Source organism: Pristiophorus japonicus, chromosome 9 (assembly GCF_044704955.1).
Source record: "Pristiophorus japonicus isolate sPriJap1 chromosome 9, sPriJap1.hap1, whole genome shotgun sequence".
NCBI classification, from domain to species: Eukaryota; Metazoa; Chordata; class Chondrichthyes; family Pristiophoridae; genus Pristiophorus; species Pristiophorus japonicus.
Window position 1 is genome coordinate 57506979 of NC_091985.1, and position 26907 is coordinate 57533885.

Sequence of the window (26907 nt, forward strand, 5' to 3'; positions counted from 1 at the left end):
CACGACCTGAAACATTAACTTTGTTTTCCTCCCTACAGATGTTGCTTAAACCTGTCGAGCGATTCCAACATTTTCAATTTTATTTCAAATGTAGATTTGTTTTCCATAAACTGTACTCTGGTCACACAATGCTATCTCCGGGAATGACAATTCTACCACAAACAGTGACAGAGGGTGATATTTTGTACTGTTGCACATTTCATATCTAGTACAAAAACCAAACTACACAGCTGGATTGATTACATTACATCATCAGGACAGGCAGAGACCAGGTTCTATCTCAAGGTGTGATTTTATCAGTTTTGCCACATTCTTGGACCTTGTAGTTGGGGTTAGAATGGAAACTTTTTCTATTAGTTAATTTGATCTTATCTGTTTTTTGATTTTAAGTATATAGTTATATCTATCCTATGTTTGTGTATTGTAGGATCACTTTAACCAATCAAATTGCAGGCCCACAGTCATTTCATCTAATCATGATGTACTGAGCTCTGTCCACCAATAGCAGCAGGGAGAGTTAAGACAGCAATTCACACATATATATATATATAAGAAACGCCACAAGCATACAAAAAAAATGTAAAAATAGTTTACGTTATGGCAGTGGTGATAATAGAGGTGAAATTGATCTTTGACAATAACATGAAAGAGGTGTTAAAGGAAAAGCTGCACATTCTATTTACTTCAATGCAAAAGAGCATCAGATGGGGTGTACAACGAGCTGCTGATTCGCTATCGCCCGTTTTGTGCCACCACCGAAGACCAATTTCATCCCTGATCTATCAAAAATTTTGGCTGAATTCAGATAGCTTTGTTTCTTTGCAATGAGGGAATGCCATCTGTCACCGTGCATGTTTCTTTTTTAATGGAAAAGCCAAACCAGCACTAGATGGAGACCATTGAATAAACAAAGGATTTGAGAAAAGAGCTCAGGGACTTTTCAGGTTCTGAATGCTGTCTGCTCATTTGCCATAGCTTATTTGCAAAAATCTTGGTATCGGCCGTCCGAAGATATCTATTCTTAGTGATTGCTACTCTTATTTCTGTTTTGCAGAGGTTTAGGCTGTGGTTTGTGTTACCAAGAAGACTTCTGGGTTTTGTTGCCCATATAACTTCCGCTACTGACCTTTGTTCTGACTGTACTTGCCAGTACTTGAGAGACCATAAATCCAAGGTTCGTTTGTTGGGGGAAGAGAAAGGGGAAGGACAGGAAATTTAGCTCAATGGCAATATATTTAGTGTATACAGGCTGTGCTTTCCACCTTTATAAGATTAAGGAAACGGGTATTCTGTCACTTTTACATCACTGCAGGAGAGTTCCTATTTTGCAACGACACATAAGTGACAATATAAAGAAAAAAGAACTTACATTTACATGGGTCAGTTTCACGTCATTCAGAAATGTCACAGAATGTTTCACACGTTACTTTGAAGTACAGTCACTGTGTTTTGTAGGCAAATGTAGCAGCCAATTTGCGTACAGCAAATGACCAGTTATTTTATTTTTGGTTGAGGAAAGAGTTGTCCATGATACCAAATGCACTCCCCACATCCACCTGAACGACTGGAATGGGCAGATGGGTTCTCAATTTAATGCATCATCTGAAGGACAGCATCTATCACAATGCAGCATTCCCTCAGTACTGCGTAGAAGTCTTAGCCCAGATCAAGTCCTGGATTGTGACTTCAACCCTACATATATTGTGCTTCTGTTGATGGTTTCCTGAGGTCTGTGCCTTATGCAATCAGCTGTAAGTCGATGATTACACGTGGCTGTGCAAGACATATAACATTGGGAACCTAGTCACACTAACATGGGTCTCATACAACACAAAAGCATCTTTTGAGTCCAAAGGCAAGTTCTGATATGACTGGAATGGAACAGTGCTAGACCCTCTCGCAAGGCCAGTTCACACTACTTTGGATTTGGTGCTATCAGGAGTATAATTCCAACTGGTGCTAATCTGGGTTTTAAAAATAGTTGACACTCAAACATTAAAAAATCACCATCCACAGGCTAATCTCTGTGTATGTGTGCAGTGGAAGTGCCTTTTGCAGCATAACTTGGGCATATCTACATGTGAACTGCACTCTGGCAGTATAACCACAGCTTTAACGTGTCATGTCATGAGTGACGTGACTGCAATAACAAAGTCAAGAGTTGTAATTTTGGGGCCATTTCTATGTGTAAGCCTGGACATTGACGCTGTGCTATTTCAGTCATGGTAGAAATCACAGCCAGGCCCGATCCTGTTCTCACCCTACATGCACAAAAACATTCTTTCTATTAACGATAACTTGATAGTGATCAGGATTGGGAATCTTGGTTTAGTTTCCCCCCCACCCCCTAACCCAAATGGGACCAAATGTAACATTTCTATTGTTGCACAAAACAAAAGGGTCAAACCTGGAACTTTCCTTTTCTGAATCGTGCAGTACCACATCATGCATCATTTAGTCACTGAGACATCAGGGCAGACTAGGCAGCTTTTTACTTTAACTAAAAACAATGTGAAGTGAAGCAGTTGTGAGTGTGGAGGGTTAAAAGTCAGCCGCTCCCTCAGTGGCTCAGGTAATGAGAAGCTAAGGTAATGAGAAACTAAGCCAGATTCAGTTCCTGAGGCTTCCCTGATCTCAGCAGGGGTGGAGGTATAGTTGCTGTCAGCACTCCTGGTGTAAGGAGAAGAAAATTAGCCAGGATTTCTGCTCATATTCAATGACCTCTCTCCTGGAGCTCTGCATGTGGGGACCTCAGGTTAGGACAGGCTCAGGCTCACCTATGATAGCCTGTGATAAAATAACCTGCTGACACTTACTGTCTACACCCACACATTTAGGATTACCATTTGGGTGAGGTATTCGAAGAAACCTTTGAAATTGTACCCAACCAAAGGATCAATGTCTGCAGGAGGGGAAGGGAAGGGGGGGGGGAAATTAATGAAAAAGCAAACAAATATTTGGTTAAAATATACTATTAATGTGTTCACTAACTTCACCAAATTAAAAGATGTCTTTTTTATATCTTTGGAACAGTACACAAAATATGCCAAAAACATTGATTAATGCCAAACTGGGCCACATGGCTCCACATTTGATTCCTGCTCTTTGATTCCTGTTTTTTGCCTTAAGCTAGTGAGGGGAAAAGCAGTGAGGGGAAAAGCAGTGAGGGGAAAAACAGCCAGGGTTGCCACTCCTGATTCACTAGCCAGTGGCCCCTGGAAAGTGTGTGTGCACGGATGTTAGATGGGGAAAGGATTAGGTTTACCTGCGAGGTTCCCTGTGGTCACATCGACTGTTGACACTCACTGTTTAGACTGTGGTATTGGACAGTGCCTGGGGCCTTTTGAAATGTACTCCAGCATGAGTCGGTACATTTTAGAGAGAGGGGAGATTTTAAAAAACTTGCAATGCACACAACAATGATGTTTTGTATGTGATTTTTGTACCTGGCGACAGTCGGCTCTAGCGCACCACCACCTACCTTGACCCTTCCACTGTCTCTGATTTGTCACACTGCTTGGATAACAGAAATTTTCTCCAACTAAATATTGGGAAGACCAAAGCCATTGTCATTGCTCTCCGCCACAAACTCCGTTCCTTGAGCACAGTTTCCATCCCTCTCCCTGGCAACTGCCTGAAGCTGAGCCGGACCATTCGCGACCTTGGTGTTGTGTTTGACCCTGAGATGAGCTTCTGACCACATATCCGCTCCCTCACCATGTCTGCGTACTTTCACCTCCGTAACATTGCCCGACTCCGACCCGAACTCAGCTCATCTGCTGAAGCCCGCATCCATGACTTTGTTACCTATAGACTTGACTATTCCAATGTTCTCCTGACCATTCTCCCAGCTTCCACACTACATAAAGTTGTGCTCATCCAAATCTCTGTTGGCCGTATCTTGACTCGCACCAAGTTCCGTTCACCCATCACCCCTGTGCTCGCTGACCTACACTAGCTCCCGGTCCGACAATGTCTCAATTTTAAAAAACCTCATCCTTGTTTTCAAATCCCTCCATGGCCTTGTCCCTCCCGATCTCTGTAACCTCCTCCAGCTCTACACGTCTTTGAGATCTCTGCGCTCCTCCAATTCTGGTATCTTGCGCAGCCCCGATTTTAATCGCCCCACCATTGGCGGCCGTGCTTTCAGCTGCCTTGGTCCTAAGCTCTTGAATTCCGTCCCTAAACCTCTCTGCCTCTCTACCTCTCTCTTCTCCTTTAAGGAGCTCCTTGAAACCTACCTCGTTGATGAAGCCTTTGGTCATCTGTCCTGATATGTCCTTCTTTGGCTTAGTGTCAAATTTTTATTGATAATATTCTTGTTAAGCACCTTGGGACATTTTGCTATGCAAAAAGTGCTTTATTGTGCTTTAAAGGTGCAAGTTGTTGTTGTTGTTGATTAAATGTCCTTGAATCAAATTAGAAAAAAATAGTGCTGAAAATACTATTTTGAAATGAAGAAATGCAGACACTAAACTGAAGGAGGAACATAAAAGTCATCATCATAGGCGGTCCCTCGAAACGAGGATGACTTGCTTCTACGCCCAAAAAAAGGATGAGTTCACAGGTGGTTCGAAAGAAGAACCTGAACTACATCCTCAAGGGTGGAAGATGCCTGTGCATAGATTTTTTTAACATGTGGTGGCTGTTGCACACCAGTCACCACACGGGTTTGACAGTCCAGTGGCAAGGATTACCCAAGACAACTGAAGACCTGCTCTGCTGCATGGACTCAATGCGCACACATATCGCAGTGTGAGCTGGTCCGTGCTGCCCCTGGGGCCCTGGCCCCAAAATCATGCCTCCCCTGGGCCCCGATCACAGAACATAAAAGTAAGACTGACACAAACAATGTTACAAGCAGAAAGTGTTAAGAAAGAAAGAGTTTGTTATTTTCCCATTTATTAAGGGAATTCCCCTCATACAATTCAGTTATCAAGGTCTCGTGGCATCTTAGAGCTGTTTGAAAAATCATAGAATGTTTACAGCACAGAAGGAGGCCATTCGACCTGTCGAATCTGTGCTGGGTCTCTGCAAGAGCACTTCAGCTAGTCCCACTCCCCACCCTTTCCTCATAGCCCTGCAAATTTTTTCCTTCGAGTACTTATCCAACTCCCTTTTGAAAGCCATTATTGAATCTGCCTCTACCACTCTTTGAGGCAGTGCATTCCAGATCATAACCACTCACTGCGTAAAAATTGTTTTCCTCATGTGGCCTCTGGTTCTTCTGCCAATCACCTTAAATCCGTGTCCTTTGGTTCTCAAACCTTCCGCCAATGGGAACAGTTTCTCTCTTTTACAAAATATTTTATTTCCTCTACAAAAGTCCCATTTGGGACTTTGACAGACAAATGTCAAATTGTTGTCTGCTCAAAGGCCATTAGCACAAAGATCTGCTGCCCATGGTGATCTTATTTACTCTTGTATACACCTGGAGGATATCCCCTGACTTAGAACATGAACCACAGAGTAATAATGTAAGCATTCTTTTGTACTAAGTGCACAGTGTATGTGTTGTTAATGTTGCTGCTAACTGCAGATTAGTGTAATGTGACTTTACCTCATAAATAATAAAATGACTTATTTTTTGTAGCTGTATTATCTGAAGCATGATTAAAGGTTCGAGGAGGACTGAGACTAAATGAATAATGTGTAAGTGAACATTTAACAGGCTTTTTAACTTTAATGCCGAAGATTTGAAGGAACCTACTAGCATTGACGGGAAACAGATATTTAATCTTGAAAGGTGAAAGGTGAAAGGACTACAGTCCTATTTGGTTAAAACCAGCAGCCATCAGCAGGAGGAAATGTTTATGCTATAGTTGAGAATGTAATTCATATTTTATAAACACAACCAATATTGATACAATCTCAGCTGGTGTGAGGAAATTAATGTTAGTGCACCTAATGCATTTTTACTCGACCAACATAAACAGTGACAGCAAGTTGCGCTGACAGGATATTAGTGGTTAAATATATAAAACATTGTTATGCCAAACTCCCAAGGCTAGAGCCAGAGAGAATAATATCTGTCTGGGACTGTACAACAGCACTGTAACACAGATGAAGGGGCTTTTGCAGGATGTTAATATGTTGGACTGAACCCTGAGGCTCTATTTTAACTTTTGCTTTTATAGAACCTTTTTATATAACCTATCTTATTCCTTTGTAAACCTGAGTGAAATTCAAATTGAAAGCTCCCAATGGCTCAGTTGGGGACCGCAGTGTTTAGTGCAGAACTGAACCATAAAGACCAAGAGGGTCCCAGGTGTCCCTAGTCTGTGCTGAGTTGGCTGATCTCAGTTGAGGCATAGCAATTGGACTTTATGACCCAAAAGAGAACTGGGAATTCCCCTGGTATCCCGGCCAACATTCATCACTCAAACAAAACGGATCATTTATTTCAACTGTCATTTATGGGGCCTTAATGTACAACAACTAGTTTCATGGGCTACTTAGGAGAAAACGTCAGTCAGGATTGATGCTGCTGATTGCTAAATATTGACTCCTACCAAGTCAGGATTGGCATCAGCTGTAATGCCCCTCTTGATTGAGCAAGCTACTAACACTGATTGTCTGGATTCATGCATAAAGTATGATCACTTGATAGAGGTGACAGAATAACTGGTGCCATGGAACGGTACCTGACCACGAGACAGTGCTTTTAGGACAGAAGGGGCGAAATATTAAATCACATGCCATTGCCATGATGTAGCACTGAAAGATGAGTGACATGATATTGTAACATTGTAACATTGTAACATGAGTAACATTGTGGAAATTGTTGCTCAACTTTGTTACCAATTTCTGTCAAACAATAAATACATCTGTATTTATTTTTCATAAAGAATAACACCATCAAGCCACGTTATGGACATGAGCACATAATGTAGGCTGACACATCAGCGCAGTACTGAGGGAGTGCTCATTGTCAGTGCATGAGATGTTAATCAGAGGCCGTGTCTACTTGCTTAGGTGAATGTAAAAAATGCCTTTGCTATATTTGAAGAAGAACAGCAAATTTTCCTGGTGTCACGGCCAATATTCATCACTCAACCGAAACCGATTAACTGATCATTTCTCTCACTTGTTTTTTGTGGTGACATAATGTGCAACAAATTGGCTGCCATATTTACCTACATAAGTACAGTGACTGCGCTTCAAAAGTAGCTTATTTGCTGTAAAGCATTTTGGGACATCCTGAGGACCTGATGAGCTATAAAATTGCAAATTTTTGTTTTGCTTGTAAGCATATCATCATCATCATAGGCGGTCCCTTGAACGAGGATGACTTGCTTCCACGAGTTCACAGGTGTTTCAATGAAGGACCCGATGTTCCAGTCCTGAACTCCAATTGAGGGGGTGGAAGATGCCTGTGTGTGAATTTTTTTGATATGTGGTGACCGTTGCACATCAGCCACCACACAGGCTTGACAGAGCTAGGCTTTTATCCAGTGGCAAGGGTTAACCAGGATGACTGGAGACCTGCTCAGCATATGGGCAGACAGTGACACACCATGGTGTCAGATGACGTTAACAAACCACTCAAGCTTTGCCTAAAATGTTTGACATGCTACTGCTTTGTTTCACTTCTAGCTCTGTGTTATCCCAAGTGTAAAACAGTACATAAGGCAGCTATTTTATAATACAGTAAATGCAAACTTCTGCTTTTACCCCTTCGGGGTCATTTATTTCTCCTACTGTCGTCAGTTAATCCACTTCCCAGCATCCCAACCCCCAGCAGTTGGCAGAAGAAAAATAAATTACAGTACATTACCAGGATATTTGATATATCAAATTTCCTGTCATTGCAATATTTGAATTATTAGATAATATGATTACTATTAAATAACTTTAGTGGGAGATGTGTTTGTGAAGAAAATTTGAAATAGTGAGCTGGTGGATGGGAATTAAGTTCCTATAGAAAAACACGAGACCCCTAACCCAATGGGCCACCCGTGGTCTACTTTCTGGTCTGCCTGCCCTCTTATTGAATAGTCTTTGCTTGCTGCTAGCGATGCTGTGTAGAATGTGGCACAGTATTGGAGTGAAATGCATTGAAGAAAATGGAGAACTATGGTTACTAAAAGTTTCTCAATGGTATCAAGAGTTTTTGCTGATGAAATCTGATATCCTATTCAACGTTTCCATAGGAAAGAAGAGAGAGAAAAAAATTATGAACTGACATCTAAGCCTAAAAATTATCATTGGTGATATTAGAAGGCAAACACTAAATGCATTTGTAGCATATTCCTTTGTCTGATATTTTATTGGATGAATTATCCCATTTAAATGCGTTAACGGTTGTGTTAAAATTGTGGACAGAGGAATGTCGTACTAATATGGTGATTGTCCACATAGTCGTAATAGTATTTCTAGGTTTAAATCTTTACTGTTTAGTGGCTCGTGTTTACCCTTTCTGAGTAAGAAAAGCTGGTGCTTTGTGTTTGTTTTGCCAGCACTTGTCTAAATTTGGAACAAGAAAAAATGTGAAAGCTCATGGGGCAGAGCATCCCCACCATGAAAAGAAAAAACAAAACCAAGATAAATCAGGAAGTATTGTTTAGGAAATGTCAAGCTTAGATTTTAAAAAGTCTGAAGATATGTAGGAGGAAGAAAAGACTGAGGCAGTGAAGGAGTTCCACAGTATTGTGGTCCCAGAACAGAGTAAGTTAAAGCAGGAGATTGTGTGGTGAATATTAGCCCAGAATTTGCAGTTGTAATGACGGCAAAACTGTCAGCGTTTGCTGTTACTACTGTGTAAAACTGACAGCAACCTCTGGCATCTGCACATCCACAGTTAAACGCAGAAATCCGGACGTTGCTGTCAGGGATAGCCTGCTCCTCCACAGGGTGTACTGTTGCAGTCTTCGCAGATACAATCAACACGGAATCAGTGATTTGACGTGAACTTCACCTTTTTACGCACTCATCATCATGGGCAGTTATGCAAGGAAGTTATGCTAAACCTTTGGGCAGTGGAAATATTACAAGGACACCCTCAAAGCCTCCCTGATAAAGTGCGACATCCCCACTGACACCTGGGAGTCCCTGGCCAAAGACCACCCTAAGTGGAGAAAGTGCATCCAAGAGGGCGCTGAGCACCTCCAGTCTCAACGCCGAGAGCGTGCAGAAATCAAGCGCGGGCAGCGGAAAGAGCGTGCAGCAAACCAGTCCCACCCACCCCTTCCCTCAACAACTATCTGTCCCACCTGTGACAGAGTCTGTGGCTCTCATATTGGACTGTTCAGTCACCAAAGAACTCAGTTCAGGAGTGGAAGCAAGTCTTCCTCGATTCTGAGGGACTGCCTATGATGATGATGATGATGATAAAACTCTGGTTAGGCCTCAGCTAGAGTAATGTGTTGAATTCTCGGCACCCCACTTTAGGAAGGATGTCAACACCCTGGAGAGGGTGCAGAAGAGATTTACTAGAATGGTACCAGGGATGAGGGACTTCAGTTATGTAGAGAGAGTGGAGAAGCTGAAGTTATTCTGCTTAGAACAGAAGGTTAAGAGGAGATTTGATAGAGGTGTTCAAAATCATGAATGGTTTTGATAGAGTAAATAAGGAAAAACTGTTTCCAGTGGCAGAAGGGTTGATAACCAGAGGACACCGATTTAAGGTAATTGGCAAAAGAACCAAAGGTAGCTTTGGAAAAAAACTGATACAGCGAGTTGTTATTACTGGGATTGCACTGCCTGAAAGGGTGGTGCAAGCAGATTCATTAATAACTTTAAAAAGGGAATTGGACAAATACCTGAAGGGAAACATTAGTCTATGGGGAATGAGGAGGGAGTGGGACTAATTAAATCGTTCTTTAAAAGAGCCTGCACAGGCACGATGAGCAGAATGGCCTCCTTCTGTGCTGTATTATTTTATGATTCTATATTTGGAACATCGATGATACAAGAGCAGGAGATTCAGGGAAACAATGATACAGTAGTATTGATGAGATAAATGTTGGGACATATGGGCCCCAAGTTTCGTGCCGCGGCGAAAACGGCACACCTCCGAGCTGGGCGCCTGTTTTTCCGCGCCGAAAACTGCGCCCAAAAAAAAGTCCGATATTCTCGAGCTCCTTGGAGCGCGATGTCTGCTTGGCGCAGCGCGCTCATCGCAGCAGGGGGCGGAGCCTAACACTCGCGCCGATTTTCTAAGTAGCAGGGGGCGGGTACAATTTAAATTAGCCTCCGTGGTGCCGGCAACCCTGCGCGTGCGCGTAGGAGCGTGCGCGCACACGCAGTCTCACACAAACATTGGCACTCGGCCATTTTTAAAAATACTGCAGAAAAAGTGAAGATTTGTTTCTTGGACCCCTGCAAAGGCTTGTAATTTAATTTTTTTTTATATTTCTGTGTGTGAGAGAGTGCTTTTAGCAGCACTGCTGAATAAATCACCTGCTGAAATCAGTGAGTTCAGCTTTTCACTGCTAAACTTGCAGAACCGGTGCTGCATTGGTGCATGCAAAGTAAGGATGTGTGTTTGGAGAAATAAGAGTGCCAATTCAACTTTGCAATAATATGTTGACAATGCAGCACCCATTCTGCAAATTTAAATATAAAACTGTCGATGTGGCTGCCTCTCCCTGTCCAAATGGCCTCAGTCCCCCTCACAGCTCGAAGGCTGCTGCTGTATCTTCGGCTGCCGGCCAGCCACTGACGCCGCTGATATCCTATGGCCAAATGGCCTCACGTCCGTCCGCTGCTGATTCTTTGGCTGCCGGCCAGCCACTGACACCGCCCCTAAAGCGTGGCCGAATGGCCTCAAGAACCTTAATGAGCTGCGTGTGTCCTGCGTTGATTCTTTGGCTGCCGGCCAGCCACTGACGCCGCTGCTATCTCATGGCCGAATGGCCTCGGGTCCGTCCGGTGCTGCTTCTTCGCGGCCAGCCACGAAGAGAATGAAAGCCTGCCTCAAGCACTGCAGCTCAGCTCGAAGCTTGCTGCCGCTGCCATCGAGACACTGACGCCACACCGTTGCCTGTCTCCAACATGAAAGGCCTGCCTGAAGCACTTTCACACAGGTAGGAACATGGTTTATTTAATCTTTTATTTGCTTATAAATTTTTATTCAGGTTGGATTTATTTGTATAATATTTGTATAAGTATAACTAAGGATTGATTGTAGAATTTAATGACTTCTCTTCCCCCCCTCCCCCCCCCACCTTGTTCCCTATGCCTAATTTGTAATCTACGCCTGATTTTCTAAAGTGTAGACAAGGTTTTTTCGAGCGTACAAAAATCTTCACTTACTCCATTCTAAGTTAGTTTGGAGTAAGTTTTCACTCATGAAACTTTGAAATCAGGCGTAAGTGGCCGGACACGCCCCCTTTTGAAAAAAAAATTCTGTTCCAAAGTGAAACTGTTCTACCTGACTAGAACTGGAGCAAACTAAATGTGGAGAATTCCGATTTCTAAGATACTCCATTCTACAGCAGTTGCTCCAAAAAATCAGGAGCAAATCATGTGGAAACTTGGGGCCATGGAGAGAGATAGGTTGGAGGCCAGAGGTGAGAGAATGAGCACCTATCAGATGACGTTTTTTCTTATACCCGGCCCAGAAAAATGAGGGAGGTGTTTGAAAAGCCTCCCCAAATATGGGACCAATATTTAAAACTTGGATGAAAAAAGACCTATTGCTTTTACTGAACATGAGCTGATCATTAGTCTTTGCTGAGTACAGTTCGATCTGTTGTTTATAATGATAAGAATTGAGCATTACAATTATTAGAAGATCCCCTAATGGCCTAGTAACTAAAGGTATTGTCTGTTGTACTAAACCATATGCACCAGAAGACTCAGACCGATTCCCTGCCAAAGTGGAGTTACGGCTGCTACCAACCGGTCTCATCACCGTTGAGCTAGAGAAGGAAAGTTCAACGTGGCTCCACGCTGCATATCACTGTGCAGTGATTCCTGCTGGAAGGTACATGTGTACTTGCGTGTGGGCATCGTGTGAGGAGAGGATTGTGTCTGGCTCTGATGCCTGTCATGATTGCATAGCCCAACTTTCCTCAGAGGTACCATCAGACTCCTGCTGCAACTCAGCCATTTCTGGGATTTTCCAGCTGGCCTGGCAAGGGGAGGAGCCTCTGCCCACCTCTGACAAAGACGAGCAGCAAATCTAATCTCGGAAATGAGGAATGGTCACTTGGGTGAGGTGGTGAAGTAACTTGGCAACATTGCAACCACCCCCACCATGAGTCAATGTCTTTTGGGGGACAAAATTGGAAAAGTAGTTTACAAATCACTCAGTAACAGCTGGTATTTAGATTTTATCAAGCATAGACTCAAAGAAGTCAAAGCAAAACTAAGCTGTGAAGCTCTAAATATATGTTTAAATTGATATGTTTAAACAAGATGGTGCTGATCTTTTAAATAACTGTGCAGTAAAAATATTGATCCCTAACACTCTGATCTAGCCAACGGTCATAAGCAATTAACGTTATAGATTACAAGATACAGTATTGCAACGTGACACCCAAATAACAAAGGGGTCAATTTTAATGGGAGATTGGATCAGTGTGTGTGTGTGTGTGTGTGTGTGTGGGTGGTGGGGGTGGAGATTGGGTGAGCAGTAAGTTTGCATATCGGTGCTGTAGGAGACCTGGAAAGATCTTAGTTCCCTGGTTCATTTTCATATCGGGAGTTCTGCTCCTGCCTGAACCTGGCAGGGATCATTACTTGGCCAATGAGATTTTTGAGTAGCAGGTGGAAAGCCCTGGTGGGGACTGGACAAAATGGTCCCTGGCACTAAGGTAAATCGTTACTTGGGTCTGGGATTTGGGGTCCGGAGGGGATCGCAGTTCAGGTGAGGGGCGGGAAACCCGGGGCACGGGAGGCTCATGGTTTACTCGCAGGAGCTGGAGGAGCACTCATTAAAAAATGTAACTTACTTGGGCCTCTCTGGCCATGGCTTCTGTTCGCTGAAGATTTGGCTGGGCTGGAAAACTATGAGGACTTCGCCATGCAAGCCTGGGGTTAATATGCAGTCCGGCCTCGATGATGTCATTGGAGCCTGATCTGCAGATTTAAGGAATGACCCCACTGCCTTAAGGCGCATGTCCCTCTCACCTGCAAAAAAGAGTGGGTTATTATCGTGGCCCATGGGAGGCAGTGGGATTGAAGGGGGTAAGTTGCACGGGGCATTGTAACAGCCCGCCTGCTCAGTGTCTGCTGAGTGGAGAGCTTAAAACTTCCTCCAAATTCAATTAACAAGGTCTAACAAACATGAATTCCCGAAACACTGGACCAGAATCTAAAAATTGGTCCATATTTAATTTAAAGCGATATACTTTAATTCCTACTAGGAACTTTAATTCTAAGACCTTTAAAATTAAAATTATCACCGGATGTTTCGGGGCAAGTTAATAGCACCAATTGACCATGATTAAAACTGAGAACTGTTTCCTCTGGTTGCTATGTGTTAGCAACATTGTAAACATAACAATAAAATTTGTAAAAGAAATCTTGGTGTTCTCATGCAGGCCACAGGAAGACTGATACGAAATGGAGATATCACATTGGGGCAGTAAGGATACTCCTATAGTGCCAAAGTTTCCGCCCTCTGGAAAAACGGCGCACCTCCATAAGGTGCACTGACTTTCTGGAATAAAAAGGGCGCCGAAAACTGACCTTGTGATTCTCCGCTCTCCTCAGGACGTCTTCGTGCTCGACGTGGCGCAGCACAAGGGGTCGAGGGCGGAGCCAGGTCCCGGCGCTGAAAACAGTGCGAGACCTCTGCACATGCGTGCTAGAGTGTGCGCGCATGTGCAGTAGCTCCAGGCCCCCGAGGCTGCGTGGGAGGGGCCTGACACTAGCCCTGGCCGAATGGGCTCCCCGGGCGAAGATCGGGACTCGTACCTCCCTCCCGTTCAGCTCCCTCCCCCCCCCTCTCCCATTCAGCCTTCCCCCCCCCCCCACCCTCGCACACCCTTCTTCTCCCCCCACCCCCTCTCTTCTCCCCCCTCCCTCCCCGTCGGGAGCGAGGCCCAGCCCATTCAGCCTATCCTCCCCCCCATCCCGTTCAGCCTTCCCCCCTCTCCCTCTTCTCTCCCCTTCTCTCCCCCCTTCCCTCTTCTTCCCTCCCCTTTTCTTCCCCCCCTCCCTCCCTCTTCTCCTCCCACCCACCTCCCTGTCGTCGGTGAGGCCCGCCCGCCCGGCATCTTGCTGGGGATGGGCCCCGCCCAAAGTGGCGACGGCCCAGCCCAGCCCGTTCAACCTCTTCCCCCCTTCCCCCCTCCTCTCCCTCCCTCCCTCCATCTCCCTTCCTCCCCCCTCCTTCCTCCTCCACCTCTCCCCCTCCCGCTCCCCCCAAGCCCCCCTTCCTCCCCCTCTCCTCCCCCCTCCTCTCCCTCCCTCCCTGCTCCTCTCCTCCTCTCCCTCCCTCCCTCCCTTCCCCTCCTCTCCCCACCTCCCTCCCCCTCTCCCCTCCCCCTCCCCCCTCTCCTCTCCCCTTCTCCTCTCCCTCCTCTCCCTCCCCTACCCTCCCTCCTCACCCTTGCCCCTCCCCCCCTCTCTCCCCTCCCCCTCTCTCCCCCCCTCCCCCCTCTCTCCCCCCACCTCTCGCTGTCAGAAACACAGTCACTGACAGAGACAGAGAGAGAGATACTGGGGGGGGGGGGCATCCCAGCACGCTGTTGGAGGGCTCCCGGTGCTGCAGTAGGTGAGTAGAAACGTAATTTTTTATTGATTGATTGATTTTTTAATTTTTAAAAAATTTAAAAAAAATCTTTTTTGATTGATTTATTGGTTGATTTATTGATTTATTTATCATTTATTATTGATCATGGCTCGTTATTTGTAAAAATGAAATGTTTAATGTTTGTAAACCCCCCATCTTTCATTCCCTACGCCTGATTTATAAGTATAGGCAAGGTTTTTCTGGGCGTACAAAAATCTACACTTACTCCATTCTAAGTTAGTTTGGAGTAAATTTTCGCTGCCTAAACTTGCAAAATAGACGTAAGTGGCTGGACACGCCCCCTTTTGAAAATAAATCTGTTCTAAAATGAAACTATTCTAACTGACTAGAACTGGAGCAAACTAAATGCCAAGAATTGCAATTTCTAAGATGCTCCACTCTAAACTAGTTGCTCCAAAAAAATAGGAGCAACTCAGACCGAAACTTGAGCCCATAGAGGCTAGTTTAAAGCACTTTGTTGAGGTGATGCACAGAGAGATTTACCCTGTACTTGACCTGGAAATGACACTACACTGACACTTTAACCTACCCACCCGGCAGCAAAATGACAAGAGTGGATTGACCGTCCGTTTTGCCCCCCCCGCATGATTTTACGTTCCATTGACGCCATTGAGTGTCAAATGTTTGACAATGCATTCAGTATTAAAACAAGGGGGGAGGGGGGCCAATTTTTAAATGAAGAATCTGCTCAGGAATGACACAAAACTTGAAAGTACAGTGAACAGTGAGGAGGAGAGTGTTAGACTTCAAGAGGACATAGACAGGCTGGTGGACACGTGGTAGATGAAATTTAACGCAGAAAAGTGTGAAGTGATACATTTTGGTAGAAAGAACAAGGAGAGGCAATATAAACTAAATGGTACAATCATAAAGGGGGTGCATGAACAGGGAGACCAAGGGATACATGTGCACAAATTGTTGAAGGTGGCAGGGCAGGTTGAGAAAGCAATTAGAAAAGCTTATGGGATCCTGGGATCCCTGAATAGAGATATAGAGTACAAAAGGATGGGAATTATGATGAACCTGTAAAAAACACTGGTTTGGCCTCAACTGGAGTATTGTGTCCAATTTTGTGCACTTCACTTTAGGAAGGTAGTGAAGGCCTTAGAGAGGGTGCAGAAGAGATTTATGAGATTGATTCCAGGGATGATGGACTTCAGTTACGTGGATGGACTGGAGAAGCTGGGGTTGTTCTCCCTAGAGCAGAGAACATTGTGAGGAGATTTGATAAAGATGTTCAAAATCATGAGGAGTCTGGACAGAGTAGACAGAGAGAATCTGTTTCCTTAGGCGGAAGGGTCGAGAACCAGAGGACACAGATTTAAGGTGATTGGCAAAAGAATTAAAGGCGACATTACACAGCAAGTAGTTAGGATCTGGAATGCACTGCCTGAAAGGGTGATGGAGGCAGACTCAATCATGGCTTTCAAAAGAGAGTTGGATAAGTACCTGAAAGAAAAAGATTTGCAGGGCTATGGGGAAAGGGCGGGAGAATGGGACCAGCTGAAGTGCTTGCAGAGAGCCGGCACGGGCTCGACGGGCTGAATGGCCTTCTTGCATGCTGTAACCGTTCTATGATTCTATGATATAGACACTTAAAAAAAACTCCAAGAAGAAGTTATCTCTAAACCGGGAAAACATACTAGGTAATCTGACGGGATAACCAGACACTAATTGCTACTAGCCTAATTAGCAAATTCATTAGCTGACCCAGCTGTTCATCCTTGGCAATCATATTCACTCAGTCATCTGCTGCTGTGCCTGCACAGCCCCTGAGTACAAACATTCTGTGACTAATGCTCGCACTGCCCTGTTGATCACAGGCCTCCACACAGAAGTTCACTTCATGCCATGGAGACCATAGAAAAAAGTATTCCGACATCTTTGTTCCTCGTCACATTGACAACCATTCATACGCTAACACCATTTATACACTGACAATGCAGATATCACAGAAACAACATATTACGCTGAAAAAAAACCCTCCTGGAAATCATTCATTTAAATGGCATAACAAAGTTGAAGTGATGGCTGGAGGGGCGCTACATTAGATGTGCTCACTGCTAGGTAGGTCAAATGACTGATATGCTGCTTAACAGTTCTGTGAAACAGCACAGTGGCCTATTTGTATTGGGCTCATCTGACGGTCATGGTGATGTTAATAGCTGTAGTGTTCTTTCCATTCAGACTCCTAATATTGTCTTTGAGAACTTGCAGATCAAAGATGCACAAAAGCTTCTTTCACTGTCTTCAAATCTCATAATAAAGTTCAACATGTTGCATAGACATAAATAAAAACTGTGATTGATGCAAAATCTGAAATAAAACAGAAAATGCTGGAAACATACAACAGATCAGCATCTGAAAGAGAATGAACAATTAATATTTCGGGTATGCCCCTCAATCAGTACTGGCACAGTCGGACTGTAGAAGCTCCTTATATAGGAATACTAGGGGGCACTGAAGCTTTAATTATGCATGATATCCTTCTCAACATTTCCCCACTTTACTGTACCAAAACAATTCTTTACGCTTTCTGTGGAAGGTTTATTGAATGCACTTTTATATTGCAGTGTCTGCACTTCCAACAGCAACAGGTCTCAGCTTTTTATGGGTCTCGAGAAAAGAGACCGGAGGTGTGGAAGACAAGTGTCGCTTTTTATTGGCCTTCTAACAGGGACAAGCAACACTCAGATGTAGTAAAAGCACAAGAGGCTTGCTCGGAGGTCACAGGTTTTTCACTTGAATGCCGCTTTCCCAAGCCCAAATACCAAACAAAAATGCCTTGAGAGCAGCAGCTGGTGTGAAAAGTTTCTCTTTTCCATTGAGAGAGGTCCAAAAGCTATTATACTCCCATTTTTGGGAAGCATGTCTTTAGGACTTCTCTTGGCAGGACTGCAATTTGTGGTATCCGTGCAGTCTCCAGCGTGAATTTGTGATGTGATTTTTTTCTTCTCTCTCTCTCTCTTTCCCTCTCTCACACACACACACAGCCCGGAGCTTTTGTCAATCAGCACATTTAAAAGACAGTGCATTGGTTTTTGATGCTCATTTTCCAGCATCATTGCCTTTTAAAAGATCATATGACAGATAAGAATCTCCTGTTAGTAGTGAGTTAAAAAGCTAGGAAACACTAATGGCAACATTTGACATAGACATAGACATAGAGTTTGCTACGGTGCAGAGGCCATCACCGTAAGTTCAGCGTGGCAGGCAATGCCAACAGGCTCTGGCCTTTTCATTCTTTTTTGAATGTTTCCCTTCCTCTCCTGAAGACACTGACTTTTGTTGCTCTGGGGCTGACATCTCTCTACTATCTTATCCGACTAGTTATTCATCGCCCACATCAATACTAAATTTTGGTAAGCTATTCAACCCCAGAGAAGGGGCATCACAACTAAATCTAATCTGTCCTCACCTAATGTCAACACACACACGCAAGTGCATGCACAAACATGTGCGCGCACACACACAACTGCATGCACAAACATTTGCATGCACACACGCACATGTACACACACACACACCTGCACGCACACACAGCCACATTTTGGTATGGGTCATTGCATTGCAATCAGGATAGGAACTCTGATTTATTTTTCCTATCCCAATCCCAGGCTGAGGCCAATTTAAGCAATTCTGTTGAGATCAGCTAGCTCAACCTAGACCAGGAATCAATCCTACAACTTTTCTGGTCCGTACGAGATCTGACTATGACTATAGCAGCACAACTGAAGATTTCCTATTATATAGAAAAACATTGTAACACTTCAGGTGGCACAGTGTCACACTTGATAAATTGTATTAAAAAATCCAGACTGACCTCTACTGGACCTAATCATCTGCTCCTACCAATCAGCCTGAGCTGAGGAGGGTACCTCTAATTCACTTCCGTGGTCATATTTAAACAAAAAGTTTATATTAAAAAAAAAAGAGTCTGAACTCAGCCTTTAATTGACTTGGGTAAGCCACAACAGTTGCAGTTTGTGTGTCAGCCATGGCTCAGCGGATAGCACCCTTCCCTTTGAGTCAGAAGGTTGGGGGTTCAAATCCCACTCCAGAGACTTGAGCACAGAAATCTAGGTGGACTCTCCGGTGCAATACTGAGGGAGTGCTGTACTGTCGGAGGTGCCATCTTTCAAATGAGACGTTAAACTGAGGCCCTGTCTGCTCTCTCAGATGGATGTAAAAGATTTTGAAGAAGAGCAGGGGAGTTCTCCCCGGTGTCCTGACCGATATTTATCCCTCAATCAACATTATTTAAAAAACAGATTATCTGGTCATTATCACATTGCTCTTTGTGGGAACTTGCGGTGTGCAAATTGGCTGCTGCGTTTCCTACATTACCACAGTGATTACACTTCAAAAGTACTTCATTCCTTGTAAAGCGCTTTGGGACGTCCGGTGGTCATAAAAGACGCTATGTAAATGCAAGTCTTTCTTTAGTCCTTAAAGGGACATACCTTAGGAGTAGAGAAATACTTTTTGTATTACATGATATAATGTTCAAGTTAGGGTCACCAGCTCTGCTTGGATGTATTCATGGTGATTTTATTACGTGACATTTAACCATGTGATGTTTGATCATGTGCCATTCAATCACGTGACATCGATCGCATAAGATTTTGATTACATGACATTTGTGCGCTGCTTGCAAATGTTGTTGCATTTACCTTAGTTTGAGTGTCTCAGTATCACCAAGGGCCTAGTAAAGTATTTCAGACTTTTTGTTTGGTAGAATGTAAAGATTTCAGTGAGATGAATTACAACATAAATTATAAATCAAAGCAAGGCTGGGTGAGCCATTTCCTGCGCTATTTTACTAGCAGCAGTGCTCAGGAGAGCATCCCTTAATTCTGGGAGATACCAGGACAATCCGGGAGGATTGGCCACTCTTGTTCTTACAATACAGCAAATCCCCCACCCACCATGGCACATCTGTTAGTTCTATATCTTTTTTTGCTTCTCCAGCTATGAAGACAGGTTGGCCTCTGCAATTGCCTAACAGCAATATGTCTGATGAACACAAAGTAGAGCTTGCTCGTAACAAAATTTTTAGGATAGGTCTGCATGGTCTGGTGGGTGGACATCCTCATCACTTCTATTTAATTGGCAATGTTGCTTCACTTAACAAGGAGGCTGTTTATTATACACCATGCTCATTTTTACCCCACCCTAAGATAGATCACCTTGTTGTGTATCCATTTAAGCAGCTGGCTAGAAATCGCAGCCTCAACCATTTTGAATAGGTGAGCTTGCATATCGGCAAAGGCTAGGGCTTGAACTGGGTAAAAATGTATACATTTGTAGGGAGTTCTGTTACAGTGGGGTCCTGGGCAGGTAACAGGCGACACAGGTTGGCCGCTGATTTTCCTTTCCATTGAGTCTGCTGGTTGTAAAGGATCTGCATGAAATAAGTTTGAGTTATCTCAACCCAGTTCTTAATGCGAATGGGCACTCACCTGAAAGCTGCCCATGATTTGTCACTTGACCACTGAATTGGCAGTCCCAGGAACATAAGGTCCAGCACGCTGGACTGAATGGCCTTCTTCTATGCAGTAACCACTCTATTTCTATTCAATGAAGGTGGCTTGTGGGAAAATGGCAAACGTCATACTGATGCAGTATAGGTTGCACTTCAGAACAATTAGACCTGCCCAACGGAGCTGGTCGAGTGTGGTCAGTGCTTCGATGCTGGGGATGTTAGCCTGATCGAGGACACTAATGTTGGTGCGTCTGTCCTCCCAGGGGATTTGCTGGATCTTGTGGAGACAATGTTGGTGTTATTTCTCCAGCGATTTGAGGTGTCTACTGTATATGATCCACGTCTCTGAGCCAAACGAGCCCCAGGTGGACAGAGGAAATGTTTCAAGGGCACCCTCAAAGCCTCCTTGATAAAATGCAACATCCCCACCGACACCTGGGAGTTCCAGGCCAAAGACCGCCCTAAGTGGAGGAAGAACATCTGTGAAGGCGCTGAGCACCTTGAGTCTTGTCGCTGAGAGCATTCAGAAAGCAAGTGCAGGCAGCGGGAGGAGCGTGCAGCAAACCAGACTCCCCACCCACCCTTTCCTTCAATGACTGTCTGTCTGTGACAGAGATTGTAATTCCCGTATTGGACTATTCAGTCACCTGAGAACTCACTTTTAGAGTGGAAGCAATCTTCCTCGATTTTGAGGGACTGCCTATGATGATGATGGTTGCACTTGAGAGGTTGATTCTGAGGGACATAGTTTGGGGCACAGTAAAAGCTGTTTTTATACTGGCACTTTTTTTAGCTTTGATTCTGGGACACTGGAGCTCACGCCATTTACACGAGCAAATCTGTTTCTCTTTTCCCGACAACAGACTCATAGACCTAGATTTTCATGAGTTGACAATTCTACTATGGGGATAAGGGAGCAAGATTTATCAGTGTAATCACTGGAAGATGGCGCATAGACTCATATCCAAATGAAAATAGCGGCAATATAAAATCCACTTAACTGTGCCATAACTGGCCTGGGAGTGCTTCATACTGGCATTGGATGTCTGAAATAGGAAGTATTCCATTCCTCAGCGCTATTATCCCACACCTAGATGTGCACAACTTTTCTTTCAAAATGACTTGGGATTATTCCCAGCACTTCTGGAGAGTGTACAGTGCACATTAAATTAGAAGACCAGATCATACGATAACCAAAATGATAAATGTTTTGAAGCTTTTTACATACCATGGAAATGTTCAAATATTCAACAAGCTTTAAATATGGGGTGACTGGGATGCTAGACTTTTGCTTTGCATTATGTATGAATTTTTCAGTCAATCTTTATTTAGTTCAACGTTTACTCAACACTGTTACAGGCACAGTGATAGATAAACAAGACTGTCGGGGGTAGCTTGCCAGTGAGTTCTTTCAGAGCAACTACCATGAATAGAACAGAAAGTAAATATGACAAAAAATACAATAAAAAGCTGCAGCAATTCTTTCTGAATCCTTGGTTAAATTTTAAACAGAATTGCAGTGAAAGCTGTAACACCCTTGGAGCTAGAATATAAACCCAACCAATATTATTTTAAAAACCCAACTTGCTTTGTTGTAGGATAAACACCAGCACTACATTTACGTTGCCATGCTGCTCGGTCCATCGTACAAAATTAGTTTCCAAGAGGTCTGCGGAGGAATGATGCCGAGCGTGGGCATATTAAATGGCTACCTCTTGCCGTTTTGGACGCTGCTGGCTGCCATTTTTTTCAGTTCACTAAATGGGAAACTTGAAAGTGAAGAAAAGGGCTTTGGAGCATTTGTGCCGATTGTTTCAGTATTGTGAATGCTGTTCTGAATCTGCCCCACAGTGTCAGCAGGCAAATTAACAACACAGTAGCCTCATCACCTCAATCTGAGAATCAAGTAGAAGGTGCAAGTGCCATCAGACATGTGGGTCTTGCACACCCAGCGATGACCCTAGAGTAAATTTAACATCTTCGCTACCAAAGCTGGCTCTCTTTTGAGGCCAACGTAAAAGCTGCTGTGAAGTCAGGAGTAGACACACTTTAGCAAAAATGTGTTTTTACCTGATGTCAGATTTGCATATCTGTGGTTTTGAGTGTAATTAGTAAATTACTGTAATTATCCTAGCACCTCTAATTAACAGCAGAGTGAAGGTTATTGTTTAAAGACGTCTCCAAGGTCTTGCTTCCCCTCCCCCACCCTGTTCAGATTGCCTTAGGCTGCGGAATGCCACTCACAATGACTTTGCTTTTCAAATCTCTAGTGGCAGATTCCTGCAGAACCTTTATGCCTGGCAGTGCTGTCAGGGAAACTTGATGTCCCAGCACATTCCCAACTTGCAGATTGGTGCTGCTTGGAGCAAATCCCTCTTTTAGCTGCACGTTTGATCTCCAGAGAGGGTGTGGGCAGTAAAGAGTCTTATTCATAGACTATCCAGCCTGTTGCTTCAGATCAGATGGGTGCAGCTGCTTCAGCACAAATAGAAGCCATTGATGTCGTTGGAGCAGATTTAAAAAAAATAATTGTGCCGTTTTAGCCAAACTCAAGTGAGGTAGAGGAAGGGTGCTGTAATCAATCGCTGCAGCTTTACGTTAGGGTAAATGACCCAGGCGTTCTGCTTCAGATTGCTATCTAAGCACCTTGCATGTAGACATGGGCTAACGTGGACTTGTCCAGGCTAACATCCCCAGCATTGAAGCACTGACCACACTCCATCAGCTCCGCTGGGCAGGCCACATAGTCCGCATGCCAGACACGAGACTCCCAAAGCAAGTGCTCTACTCGGAACTCCTTCACGGCAAACGAGCCAAAGGTGGGCAGAGGAAACGTTACAAGAACACCCTCAAAGCCTCCCTGATAAAGTGCGACATCCCCACTGACACTTGGGGGTCCCTGGCCAAAGACCGCCCTAAGTGGAGGAAGTGCATCCGGGAGAGGGCTGAACACCTCGAGTCTCAACGGCGAGAGCATTCAGAAATCAGGCACAGGCAGCGGATAGAGCGTGCGGCAAACCTGTCCCACCCACCCCTTCCCTCAATGACTGTCCTACCTGTGACAAAGTCTGTGGCTCTCGTATTGGACTGTTCAGCCACCAAAGAACTCACTTCAGGAGTGGAAGCAAGTCTTCCTCGATTCCGAAGGACTGCCTATGACGATGAGACGTGGGATGCGGACAGGAGCGGGCATGGTTGTGATGACTCCACCCCTCCCCAATGGCTGACTAATGTTGCCCGGGATCAAACATGAAGAATGGTCACGTAGGTGAGGTAGCGGAGTTGTCTGCTGCCCCTTAGATCTATACTCTGGCAAGGAATCAATGCATTTAGGGGAGGAGAAAATTGGAAAAAAGGAGGGTAAAAGTTAAAAATACAGCTCTAATTTTGTGCCCCTTGCCTGCACCAGTGTCTTTTTTCACTTCTACAACAACAACTTGCATTTATATAGCACCTTTAATGTAAGTTCCAAGGCTCCTTTACAAAAGCTTACTTACATTCTGCATTACTTTGTCATCTGCTTCGGGCTCTTGCCAACACCACTCAATAATGACCACTAGGAAGACATGGAGATTTGACTATTTTTCAATGCCCTTGGCAATAGCTGCCCTAATTAATATTGTAGTTTTACCAGCTTTATTCTACCAAATTACAAACAATATATTAAAAAGTACCTAAGATTAATTATAAATGGACTTGTGTGCTTGCTGCCTCGGCCATGGAAACACTGGCCAATCCCTGATCCAAATAAACAAACGTTTAGGATCTTCTCGTCTGATGAATGATGACTTATGACCTCAGCAGAGTTAGAGAGCGGGGTAGAGCATGACAAAAATGATTTCCTCTTTCTCTAGAAAAAGGCCGAGTAGCAAATTTTATTGTTTTATTTAAAAAAAAATTTAACTGATTAGCGAGACAATGGTGTACATTTTCAACTTAACCGTCAAACTAGTGTTGCAGTTCAACCAGAATGGAAATGAAGTCAAATGGTTTCTATAGTAGCCAGCTGATCTGCAGCGCTAGTTTTACACCAGGATGGCAAGTTGAAAATCCAACCCAATACCTGTCTTGAAAGTTTATTCCCCCCTGCTGCCAATTTTCCTTCTGTTCTCCCTTGAAGGCGTTAACCTTGCTGGGGTATGGTAGTTTGGGTGCCAGCAGTCTTCTGGTACCTTACCCAAGTGGTCATTGTTCAGAACTGGACCATCAGTCATCTTCCTCACTCTACAGATACTGAGTGTTACCAGCATTTTCTGTTTTTATGCCAGATTTCCAGTAACTGCAATATTTTGCTTTTTGATCAATTTTCATTCTGGACGAGAAGCCCACAAATCAAATCCCACCACGTAAGTTGTGAAATTGAATTCAATAAATTTGGTAATTTGTGGGCTAACCCCAGGGGAAAAAAAACCATGAAAGCTGCTGGGTTGTTGTAAAAAAATACTAATTGGTTCACTAATGGCCATCAGGGAAGAGAACCAGATACCCCATTCTGGTCTAGCCTACATTTGAATGGTCCACACTACTGAATTGATTCAAAATGCCCACTGAAATGACCTAGCAAACCACTAAGTTGTAAAAACATTTTCTACAATTATGGCAACTAGAGATAGGCAACAAATGCAGCCATGCTTGCCTCATCCCTTGAACAAATGAAAGAAAAATGCCAACCTTGATGGTGAATGCCAGCAGACTGCTTACCCTAGAGGGCATCATAATTTTCCTGGTCTTCACCTGACACTAATATAAGCAAACTCCACACAGGGATCACTGGATAGTGATCAAGAGTGAGAACGCTAGTTAATTTTTCCCTCCCTAATCCAAGGGCACTGAGGCCAATGGTCATATCCCTACTGTTACTATAACTGAGAGCAGCTAAGACCAAGCCTGAATGCTCCAGAATGAATGCTCAGAAAAGCCCTTAGGCAGTTTAAGAATATGTGATCAACCTTCCCTGCTTGATATAGGTCTTCTGCAAGGGAAAGAACTCAAACCCATCAATGCTTGGTGGTATGCAACACAACAACAACAACGGGTATTTATATAGCACCTTTAATGTAGTAAAACGTCCCAAGGCTCTTCATAGGAGTGTTATAAGACAAAAATTTGACACCGAACCACATAATAAGAAATTAGGGCAGATGACCAAAAGCTTGGTCAGTGAGATAGATTTTAAGGAGCATCTTAAAGGAAGAAAGAGAGATAGAGAGGTGGAGAGATTTATGGGTGAAATTCCAGAGCTTAGGGACTAGGCAGCTGAAGGCACAGCCACTGATGGTTGAGCGATTATAATCAGGGATGCTCAAGAGGGCAGAATTTGAGGAGCGCAGATATCTCGGGGGGTTGTGAGGTTGAACAAATATAGAACTGTATAAGATCCTCACTGTATGTATTTGCAGGGGTCAATGCAATATATGAAATTACATTATGACAGTAAATTAAAGTTTGAATAATCCAATAAAAATGTTTTAATGCAAAGGTTGACACTTTGCTAAGCATGTTCAAACAATAATGCAATTTTATGAAAGTACCAGCACATGGCATTTCAGAGTAAATCTTATGTGTCTGCTTCATAAGATGTACAATGTGTTCCGAGCATGTTTGCAATGCAGTGCCTGCCTTTGTCAACAGTGTGTTTATAAAAAAGAGCAAGATAATTAGTGGCTAGTAAATATTTTATCCAGTGATAAAGCCAGTGGATAATAAACTTGACATCGGTTGCAATAAAAGCCCCGACAGCCTCACACATCACTCCTGGAGGAAAAGCAAGACAAGTATATTTAGTGGTACACTTCCACAGATAGATGTAATCTGAGATTACAGACGATATACTGATTTAATCAGTATTTCATCAGTGATTATCCAAACCAGCTCTACAGCAGTAGCTGTTAATTAATGTCTGTCTGAGATAAATATGTTGGGGGATTAACCAGCTTTTGGTAAATGGGAAAGTACTAGAGATAGTCTGTATCTTTAATACCCTGTTTAGTTTGTCAAACAAATGTTGGATTTGCATTCTAATTCTGCCAAATTAAATGTTCATTTGAACACTATGAATTCTGCCAGGATATTGAATTGGCCTTGTCTTATTTCACAGCCTGGTCTTTGGCTCTGCCTGATTTGGAAACCCATTCACTAAACAAGAAGATAGGCTCCATACCTGAATGTTATGGGGAAACACAGTAATGAGTAAAAACAGGGGCATTTCCCCCTTTATCTGCAAGTTTGGAAAAGTGACCCTAATAAAAATGAAATGGTATTTCAAGTTGTAGACATATGGATACACAAATTATACTACATGTGGTGTTTGATCACAAACAGTTAACACAGTATGAATGCCATGTTAGAAGTATGGCTTTAAATCCTATTCTTGACCGATGTTGGAACCTGGCTTTCCCAGTTTTGGCAGAATTTAGCCAGGCTTTTTTCCCTTTGTATATTGTATCTTGTCCTTTCAACCAGGAAGGTGCTTGTTGCAGGAAAACACAACAAGAAGAGAGAAGTTTAAAAAGGAGCCACACCCCCACCAAACAGAAAATGAGTGAACCTTTAGACATGATGAATGAACAAAGTGGCTTTGCAAAGATTGGTTGCAGCCGATAATAAACCCAGTTAAATGTTTTGCAAGACATTTTACCAAATTATGCTGACTCTTTAAAACACTGACATTCCCCAAGGAAAATTTATGACAGTGATATCTTAATAGCTGCTTAAA

General features: G+C 43.6%; 1 long non-coding RNA gene across 1 annotated transcript in view; it reads left to right on the top strand.

Moving 5' to 3' along the window:
- The first annotated feature begins 211 nt into the window (after window positions 1–211).
- Window positions 212–26907, top strand: part of LOC139273063 (uncharacterized) — a 55416-nt gene continuing 28720 nt past the window's right edge. The window contains exons 1-2 of the long non-coding RNA XR_011595004.1: window positions 212–285; window positions 5594–5652. This is a non-coding gene — a long non-coding RNA (uncharacterized lncRNA). The remainder of the gene's footprint in view (window positions 286–5593; window positions 5653–26907) is intronic.